This window comes from Acipenser ruthenus, chromosome 14 (genome assembly GCF_902713425.1).
Source record: "Acipenser ruthenus chromosome 14, fAciRut3.2 maternal haplotype, whole genome shotgun sequence".
Lineage (NCBI taxonomy): Eukaryota > Metazoa > Chordata > Actinopteri > Acipenseriformes > Acipenseridae > Acipenser > Acipenser ruthenus.
The window spans coordinates 18,636,614-18,647,387 of NC_081202.1; positions in this window are offsets into that span (position 1 = coordinate 18,636,614).

Sequence of the window (10,774 nt, forward strand, 5' to 3'; positions counted from 1 at the left end):
GCCACGCTACATTTGATTCCTTGAGTTTACAATGGTGATGTGTGTTATTAACTTTGAAACTGTCATGTCCACAGAAGGCAACATACCCTCTACAAGCATTTGTTCTGTCAACCTCAAAACACCATAAATTTTTAAGACAGTTTTGGATAACTAAAACTACCATGAAAGGTAAAATTATAATTTAATAGCACTAATTTGCACACACATGTGGTACTCTATAGGCACCATGCTTACCGTTGGGATTGAATTGAATACGTTTTCATCAACATCAAACTGTGAATACTTTCATGCATCCATAAGCACCCATCAACTTTTATCATGCTATATATTCCTCTGAAATGTGTATTTACTGGAATGCATTCTTTAAATGAGTGACTGCATGGTATATGTATTTCTGTATGTCTTCTTATCTGACAGAAGCCGCAATGAACCCCCAAGAAAATAGCAATAAAATGACACGTGTATAGTCTAGAAATAGCCAGTTATTAGTTTTATTCTATTCCTGCTTCCTCTCACCAGTCTCACCAATAGAAAACATCAAAGTTGATGTCATGCAAAAGTGACAATTATGCTAGTATGTTGTTTTTCAAAAAACAATGGAATATATTTTTGTTAAGTCAAATGGAGCTATATTGAAATATGAGTTTCAATGTTCTTTTATTACTGCAGGCACTCGTTCTCTCCCACAGTGGAAAATGGGACAGAATGATTAACTTAACAATTATTATTTTTTCATTGTATTTATTTTTTTGCATTTCTGAATATTTTGCACCTTCTGGAGAAGCAGCTAGCCCATTGGATCACCAATGTGAAGCTCAAATATAACCCTATGTGATGCTATTTGCATTAAGCTGAACATTTAATTAAGTGGTCTAGGCAGCACAATTGATGATTAAAAACTACACTAAAAATGAGTATCTCACCAAAATAAGTTTGTATGAAATATAGCCTACAAACTGTATAAATCTGTTACTCATTGTCTCTCAACAGCGGAGCATTTGTAAAACAGAATTTGTAGCATCCAATAGTGTTTAGTAAAACCTGTCTAACCTGGCATTGCATGGGACCAGAAAAGTGTGCCAGATAATACAGAAGCCAGCCAAAGGCAAGGATAGAAATGGGAGAGTAATTGAAGGTGAAGTTATCAGCAGCAGGTTTTGATTATTTCCCATGTTCCTATGGGAGCTTGACTTGTGTAGATTGAAAACTGGTATACAGTAGGATTATCGTTTGTGGTCAGTAAAATCTCTGTATGCAAATAAAAATGTGATGTGTTTCACTGGCGAAAGGGGAAAACAATAACATTAATGGCTGCCAATTAGTACTGCGCTAATAAACTTGCATGAAACCACTTCAGTTCTGCTTTTATTTTTTTTCCATCAAATTGCAAAGTGCTTTATTGAAATGTGACAAGGACATGAGAAATAGTTAGCAAATCAGGGGCTTGTGAATGCTCTAATTGATCCAAGCAGGAGATTGATTCTGCTGTTCACGTATAGACTATGAATTTAAGTACTGCAGAAACACAGAGCAGTTGTAGAAGAAAAGAGTTATCCTTGAATCCATGTCAGACAAATCAGCTATTATAGATTATATTTTAGTATATCAATAATGTCCTGTAAACATACAATACATATTTCTCAGAGAATGCATGTCCGAGAGCGATTTAGAGTTCCAGAGTGACAATGGTTGAAATATGAGAGAGATCAAATCAACCACTTTATCCAGAGCATATTGTAACATGTGCAGGCTGGCTTGATGCTAATCCAGGCCAGAAGGCAGCATAGAGGGTACAGACACGGATTGCTGGGACAAGAACAGAGCACATTTATTTTAGTAGTCAAGTGCTTCTAACCATATGTAACCTAGTTCCACAGTTCTGTGCAATAACATACATGTCACATTCTATTATTAAGCAAGCTAATTAACCCATACTCTGGATACATCTAAGGAACATATACACAGCTCCCTGTCCACTTTTCAACTGAAATATTCAACAGAGTTTAACGCATTTCTTCAATTGCTTAAGTAGATGGTGCTAAAGAACCAACTTATTTACTTAAAGGTACAGATACCAATTAATAAAGGATTAAAACTGATTTTTAAACCCATTTCAATATGACCCATTTCATTACAACAGGATTAATTTGATTGAGATGTAAATGGTATGGTTGAAAGGCAGTTATCTAACACATTACCCTCCAACAAATAGTGTGCATTGGCAACTCTTTAATTAATGGATTGGTTGCATACAATCAATAATGCATCTATAAATGTGTTATAAAGGCTGCTATAAATAATGACAGGTTATAGCAACCTTAAACCTTACATAATTAAACAGAACTTTAGTGTGCTAATGTGTCAGATGTTATAGTAATAAACCGCTAAATTGTTAATAGTTGTCAAAACCTATATAACACATTTATAGAAGTGTTATCCTTAAATTAAAGTGTAACCCACCTCAGCCACTGACTCATTGTGTGACCCTGAGCAAGTCACTTAACCTCCTTGTGCTCCGTCTTTCGGGTGAGACATAATTGTAAGTGACTCTGCAGCTGATGTATAGTTCACACACCTGAGTCTCTGTAAGTCGCCTTGGATAAAGGCGTCTGCTAAATAAACAAATAATAATAATAATAACTGCATCATTAGTGGGACAAATGCTGTGATGATCTGAGTAGATGCTGACAAAAAGCCACTTATAAAAAAGCTGTTACCATGACCGCTTACTAACACATGCAGTATAAGTAGGCGTAAAAGAAAAAAGAATGCAAAACTCAATCTTTTGCCTAGCACACAAGAGTTATGTATGGAGATTATTTATTATGATGAAATCCATTTTTAGCAGTACAATATTGAGACTTCATACAGTCTAGGCCTCAGTTTCAATATGAGCTCAATCAGACTCTTCCATCAAATCCTGGCACTAGATAAGCTGCCACATTAAGACAGCAGTACAATTTATTAAACTGAAATGTAATAATTACTTTAACAGCCGAGGGATGATGTCAGCGACTTGACTAATCGCTCCTGTTTACTCTGTTCTGGATCAGATATCTGAGTGAATGGCTCTGAACAGACTATCATTGTATATGCAGCTGATTTCGCAGGCAGTATTACAGTGCTTGGGGTTTCCCTTTTTACACAAAGGAGGGTCTCCTGAGGTTTTTCACAAAACAGTACCTACCTGCTTTGTGTGACAGGGAAAGAAAATGTTCCTGTTTATAAATGTATAGTTTCAATTCAATACAGTTGAATCACAAATAGAGAGACTAGATCATGCACACTGTATAGTATGTAAGGCAGTAAATCAGTTGTGGGAATTATCAATATTTATTAGTTATTAACAGTGGTGGCAGAAGCTTTTTACACACTGAAGTGCTATTTTAAGTGTTCCCACCAAAACATAATTCATGAGTTAATATTGAAAATAATTAAGGCCCTACATAAATCGTGGCAAGATCTTCAAAAAAATACAGCTCAATTGCGACCAAAGCATGAAAAATCGCAGAAATGTGTTCTAGTGTCTTAATTATGAAGGTAAAAAAGCCATACAAACAGCATTTAATTTCCCTATTTAATAAAAATACAATCTCAAATGGCAGAAAAGTGAAATAACTAGCATTCTTTTTTAATGGCAATTTTATATACATGTATAAGTAGAAATGTTTTACAGTAAACAAAAAATAAACTTTGTAGACTGACCGGTGCATTTACAGTATTTCACAGTAAATAAAGTTGGAACACAAAAGCGAGCCCAGACATACCTGTATTTTTTACAGTTTGCAGGCATTATATTTCAAACAAAAATGCACTCTCTAAATTTTTTAGATACTGCCAAGCATGGTCTATAGCAGGGGTCCCTAACCTTTTTGAATGGAGAGCCATATTAAAATACGGACTCCCCTTTGGGGGCCAGTAGGGCATGTCGATGTTAGCGTGACCCCTGTTCTTGCATCTACCTGGCCAATTTTCCGATATCTGCTTGGAGATTAGCAGGGATCGTCTATCATTCTTGAACGCAACTTGGATGACAAACAAGTGCGAGCACACGGGGTGACATTTGGATATTCACAGTATTTGTCTTTGTGTTTTGTCTCATAGTGTCTCCTAACATTGCTCTTTAAGAACGACAACACTCTCTATGCAAATCAAACATAGTATTTTGTCTTTATTCTGAAAAAAATACTCATCACTCCACTTTTCGTTAAAAACGCCTCACTCTGAATCAATTTTCAATTTCTTTGAAAAGACCATTGTGGATTTAAGCACAGACCTGTAATAGACTGTTACCAACACACAGCACTCGGCCGACAATACCTTAAAAAAAACAACAGCAGAAACAAGTGAAATTAAAGTTACAGTCTTGCCCAATTACGGCAAAAAAGAGTGGGTGCGCGCCGTAGTTTTAGTTGTACTAGCTTGGCTATGAATTAACAATACTGGATTCTGCCGTGTCAATGCCCAGGGGGTGTAAAGTTGTCGTTAAGGGCAAAAGTGTTGACTCAGGCAGGGGCAAAATTACAGGCATTATTAACAGGTAGATAGATTATGTTTACAATTAGGCATGCTTAAAATTCAAAGGTAAAACACAACGCACAGTCACGCTAAAGAATCAAGAAGTCCAGTTAACATATTTATTGACTGGTGAAATACAACTCAAAGCTGCTGCAGTATGTTCACTGTTTTGTTATTTCAAATCTTTTCACAAAACAAACATTAAACTTTAAAGCTACAATGTGCTGTTCAAAAGCACAGCATGAAAATGTGTTGGTCTACTAAAATAAATGGCTTTATATAATCTCTGTAAGAAACTGGAGTGTCCAGTGTGAAAACACAACACAAAATAATGAATTAACGTAGCATCCAAAGTAGCGCTATAGCATTAAAATGTTCAATACAAGGAAATGTCTGAGTTACAAGCTCTTGCAGTGTCTAAAAAATTAATTTGGATTGTAGTGTAACAACAGGAAAGCGTAATCAATCAGACTGTGGAGTCTGTATCATGTGATTTGAAACCACTGAACTGCACGAACTGCACGAACTGCACGTCTTCTTCATCTGAACCTTCATCATCATTCCCCTCAGGCATTATTTGCGCATGGTTATTAAAACTCGGAAATTAATAGTGAAAATGTTACTTTCAGCTAAAAGTTGGGCTATTCTAATTATTTTATTGAAGTTTTAATTGAAAGAATTACAAAAAAAAACATATTTATGATAAAACAGACATTTGATAACTACAGTAGAAATAGAGTTAGAAAACAATGAATGTATAATTACGTATACATTTCAGTCAGCTCATGTATTTAATGACCCCAAAAGTGTACAAAATAACTTCCTTTAAAAATCACCGGTGTACACCGGTTCGCTGTTGAACCACCCTTTGCAAAAGTGGGAGGCGCATCAGTAAGGATCGCTCATTAGTCTACTAGTAGTGATGAGTGTGATTTCTGGCTGCTTTGCTAGCGAAGCACACTGGTGCTGTCTAAATTAAGTTTTCTTCTGCACTTTTGGGGTCGTACATGGGCTGACTGAAATGTAGTTTTTACAATGATATAAATACAACATATTTGCATTTGTTTGCAAATCTGATTCACCTTCTACACAGGTAGTCATCGATAAACTATTTTAATTTCTTCTCTGTTTAGATTTTTTAGGCACTGAAAGCATGGGCTGACTGAAATGTAGTTTTTACAATATCCGGTTTAAAACAAAATTCTTAATGCGGCAGGTAGATCTCTACCACTGCTGCTGCATTTGTAGGATACAGACATCTGTTCCAAAAGTTATTTTTATGGTAACTTTATTTATATGTTGCAGGGTGTGAGCTGTAGAGCTTTTTTTTACAGCAATTTCACTGCTCTGTAACAGCCAACAGGCTGGATACTTTCAAGATATTGGACTTGAGAGCTGTGGTAAATTTTATGTGTTGCTGATCCAGAGCAGGAAGCAGATTCGCAACTCCATCTGGTGCACAGTATTTACCGCTGCTACATGTGATGCATTTCTCTGGTCTCGCGAAACTCACAATGGCAGAGATGCATGTAGCTGGAGAGATGCTGGTTGGCCACCCCTGATCTACGCTCTTTCCACAAATTGTACATTGCTGTGGTACTGACGCAATTGAGAACTATGTATCTCCAGCTATACTCTGCTGTATTTATAAGCTCCTGTTTTGATGGCTATACCCCTGTACGGCCGGATCCTTAGGCTTCAAGGGCCAGGTCCAGAGGGTGTGTACTAGAATGGGGATTTTCTTTTATCAAGCAGAAAAAGGTAAAATACATAAAACATTACTGTATTTATGTGTTTTTCAGATTAAAGGGAATCTCTGATCCATTTTTTAATATACAGATATACCTCTTACATGCCTTAAAGAGACTAAGAGCTTCCCCCCACCCAACGTTTTCATTTGGCAGGGGGGAGCCCCCACCCCTGTGGTTCCGCCGTCTGTGGTTATTAAGTAAAGAGTGACAATATACAGCAGCATATTTCTGTTAACCACAAAAAACTAAAAACAAAAACAGGTGCCCATAAGACCTGTATCTATTTCTGGGATAATTTGAAATCTTCAGTTGTTTGTGCCTCAGGCAACATTCCTAAAGTCTTAATAAGTTTCAGTGTTTGCAGTGAAGCTCTTCTTTCACCCTGAGAAATTAGAAAAAGTGAATTTGTGGGCCTTTAAATTATTATTGTGGCAGTATCTTTAACTTACCTGTACATTATGTCATGCAAAGCTGCTACAGTACACAGGGTCCTGTTCACAATGTTTTCTTAATCCCCATTTTAATTAATTAAATCAAGTTTGCAGTTTATGAAAGACTTTTCAGCTGTTTTAGAGAGGGTTTAGTAGTTATTCTCATTTTTCAAAGCACTAACCTGCAATAATGTATCTTCAAAAATACAACCAGGTGTTTATTGTCGTTGAAATGTCCACACACAGCATTTAAAAATAATAAATAAATAACCCACATGTGAAGTCAATGCAGTGCTCAATAACGTCAATCTTGGGTGATGAGAACCTCATGTCCCTTTCTATTTGGCTAACACCTCAGTCAGACCTTGCCAACAAAGCTACTGGTGATTAACTGATTTGCTCAACAGGCTACAGCTACAGGTCTGGAACTGTGGTGGTTCACAATCTCCTAAACTCAAAAAGAACACACGCAGCAGAACAGCTGGGACAAATGCCATGCATCACAATACCAGCAAAGGGGGATGTCAATTTGTGATCACCTGGAAGCTATTGTTTGGCAGGGGTTATATTTCGTTTTTAGAGCAACACCCAGTAACCTGCTGTAGCAGGCTTACCACTTGTTTTTGTTTACAGGAAAACCTTGATTTGATGCAGTTCAAGTTACTTATCAAATGTTACAGCCAACTTGAAATATGCAACTGTTCAAGAGCTGAAAACAAGTAAAAAGGTCTAATTAAGCAAATTATCAGTTCAATTAAGGGTCTAGTTAAGTAATTGAGAGCTTGGTTGGAATGAAAAGGGGGTCCACAGGACCGAGTTTGAGAAGCCCTGCACTAAGCGCCGATACCCCTACCTGCCCACACCAACTTGATCAATCCTACTCACACTCTGTCAAATATTCCCGCCTGCTCAGTGTAGCAGTTAAGGACAGGCAACTGAATTTACCAATCATATCGCATATCGCTTCTCCCAGTGATGGACAAATATGATGACCAATCATACTCACACTCTCCTAGCCCTTGAGGTCAGATGTGAGGAAGGCTGAACCCATAATGCTCATGTTGCTGTCTGCTGACGCAATTAGATGAGCAGACGAGGGACGAAGTATGAAATGAGAGAGATATTTCGATATTTGTCGAGCAATGCACGTGCAACAATATGCATTCTTGGATTCAGCTGCTGATTAATTCCCTTTATAATGTCAAGAAAAACATCATCTTCTCAACAGCGATACACCAAAAAATCGGAGGCAGAACAGGAAACGAAAGGTACATGTAGATGTTATTAGTTATTACATCTTAGTTTTTCATTATGCAGTGTAAGCATGTGTTGTACATGAACATTCTGACTGTAGTGTTGGTATTACTTTTTTGTTTTATTGTTTTCTGTACAAATAACATTTAATTTCCATTAAATTTGAATTTTGCAATGTACGGAATTCATTTTCGTAAAGGTGTATGTCTAGCTTAATAATGCAGTTTAAATGTGCTCCAGCAGCAGACCTAAGCCTACAAAATATTAGCATAATATGTTTTATTATCTACAAAATTATATATATACAGTATACATATATATATATATATATATATATATATATATATATATATATATATATATATATATATATATATGTTTTGGTGTTTTCTCCTGACTTTTCTACTCTGTCAAGCCATTTGTGTAACTCAATTGCAATTAATAAATGTGTTAATAGTAACAGTAAAATTGCTGTAAAACAACCAAGGGCCAGTTTAAATCAAGACTTTGGTGCTGCAATACCCATTGTAAAGTATAGGGAAGAAGGAGCATTGCACTTTGATTTATTCTTTGATTTGTGGTTTTAACATTAGCTGTTGTATATTTTACTTAAAATACAGGAGAAACACTTCACTTTTATAGTTTCTTTGTTGACTTATTTATATTTCTGTTTTACAGGGTGGTGGTGGCTGGTGCAGGGCGATGATTCTGTTACTTACTGTGCTGTGTGTCGCTGCACTCTGCAGGCTCACAAGAAAGATCTTGGGCATTCAAAGTCTCAGAAGCATCTTTCAAATGCCCGGAATGAAAAAGCAGCAGGTGAACTTCAACTAATTCATCAAGATTTTACTGTCAACATTAATAGAGCAAAGAAGCAGAATTACATTGGGCCTGTTACACAGCAGAATACTGTTCAGTTATTATTATTATTATTATTATTATTATTATTTATTTCTTAGCAGACGCCCTTATCCAGGGCGACTTACAATCGTAAGCAAATACATTTCAAGTGTTACAATACAAGTAATACAATAAGAGCAAGAAATACAATAACTTTTGTTCAAGCAAAGTACAAGTGTGACAAACCACAATTCAATAATACAGCAGATAATAATGATAGTTACATCAGGATATGATTAAATAGTGATAGTTACATCAGGATGTGATTAAATACAAAGTACTACAGGTTAAACACTTGGCAGATTACAGTATTCTGAAGTACAGGATTAAGTGCAGTAAAATAGGGGGCAGATAAGAGCAAAATAAAGCACATCTAAATGAAGGGTGATAGTGTCCCAGGATACGAACAGAGGAGTTCTACAGGTGCTGTTTGAAGAGGTGAGTCTTAAGGAGGCGCCGGAATGTGGTCAGGGACTGGGCAGTCCTGACATCTGTAGGAAGGTCGTTCCACCACTGCGGAGCAAGGGTGGAGAAGGAGCGGGCTCTAGAGGCAGGAGAGCGTAGCGGAGGTAGAGCCAGTCTTCTAGTGCAGGCGGAGCGGAGAGATCGAGGGGGGGTGTAGGGAGAGATGAGGGTCTGGAGGTAGCTGGGTGCAGTCTGGTCAGTTAGAACAATTGACCATTTATCAGAACTACTACCATCCCTAGATCCCCAATCAACTGTTCTGAAGGCACTTGCACTTCATCGCACTAAGTGTACTGCATTGATTCTTAACGTTTTGGGTTCTGAGTTGCACAAAGAACTATTGGCAGATATTGGTAACAGTTTCTATTCACGTATATCATTAATGAGAGCACCGATACAACATTCACACAGACACTTTCTGTTGTGATCAAATACCCTGGTTCTTTAAAGAAGAAAATTGTGTCAACCTACTTTAAATTAATCCCAGTGGTTGAGATCGATGCAGAATCCCTTGTAAAAGCCCTGTGTACAGCACTGGAAGAAGATGGCCTGAATCTGCAAAAGTGCACTGGCATTAGTGTTGATGGGGCAAGTGTAATGATAGGATGCAGCCATTCAGTGTACATCCTGCTAAAGGAAAAGGTCCCTCATTTAGTCCTGGTGAAGTGCATCTGTCATCCATTAAACTTAATTGGGAGCAAAGCCTCTGAAGTATTGCCAAGGCATTTGGATTTTCTTGTGCGTGAAATCTACAATTGGTTCTCACACAGCGCAAAGAGAAGAAACTTGTACACGCAATAGCAGAACACTCTTGAAGGTATTGACCCCCAAAAGCCTTCCTGAGGAGGTTCCCGAGTGACGCATCCAGTAAAGGTGCTCCACGTGGAGTGCAGGATGCGCTCTATAGTCTGGACGTCGCGAGTTCGAGTCCAGGCTATTCCACAGCCGACCGTGGACGGGAGCCCCCAGGGGGCGGCGCACAATTGGCCGAGCGTCGCCCGGGGGAGGGAGGGTTAGGTCGGCCAGGATGTCCTCGGCTCACCGCGCACCAGCGACCCCTGTAGTCTGGCGGGGCGTCTGCGGGCTCGTCTGTAAGCTGCTCGAGAGCTGCGTTGTCCTCCGACGCTGTAGCTCTTGGGTGGCTGCAAGGTGAGTCCGCAGTGTGAAAAAAAGCGGTCGGCTGACGGCACACGCTTCGGAGGACAGTGTGTGTTCGTCTTCGCCCTCCCGAGTCAGCGCAGGGGTGGTAGCGGTGAGCTGAGCATAATAAAATAATTGGCCATTCTAAATTGGGAGAATATAATAAAAATAATTGGCAACGACTAAATTTATTAAAAAAAAAAAAAAGCCTTCCCAAGGTGTCATGGGCTAATCGCTGAAGTGCGAGGACAGAAGGTGCCCACCTGATGACCACCGCAAAGTGCCCCACTCAGCCCATTCAAGATGGTTGCCATG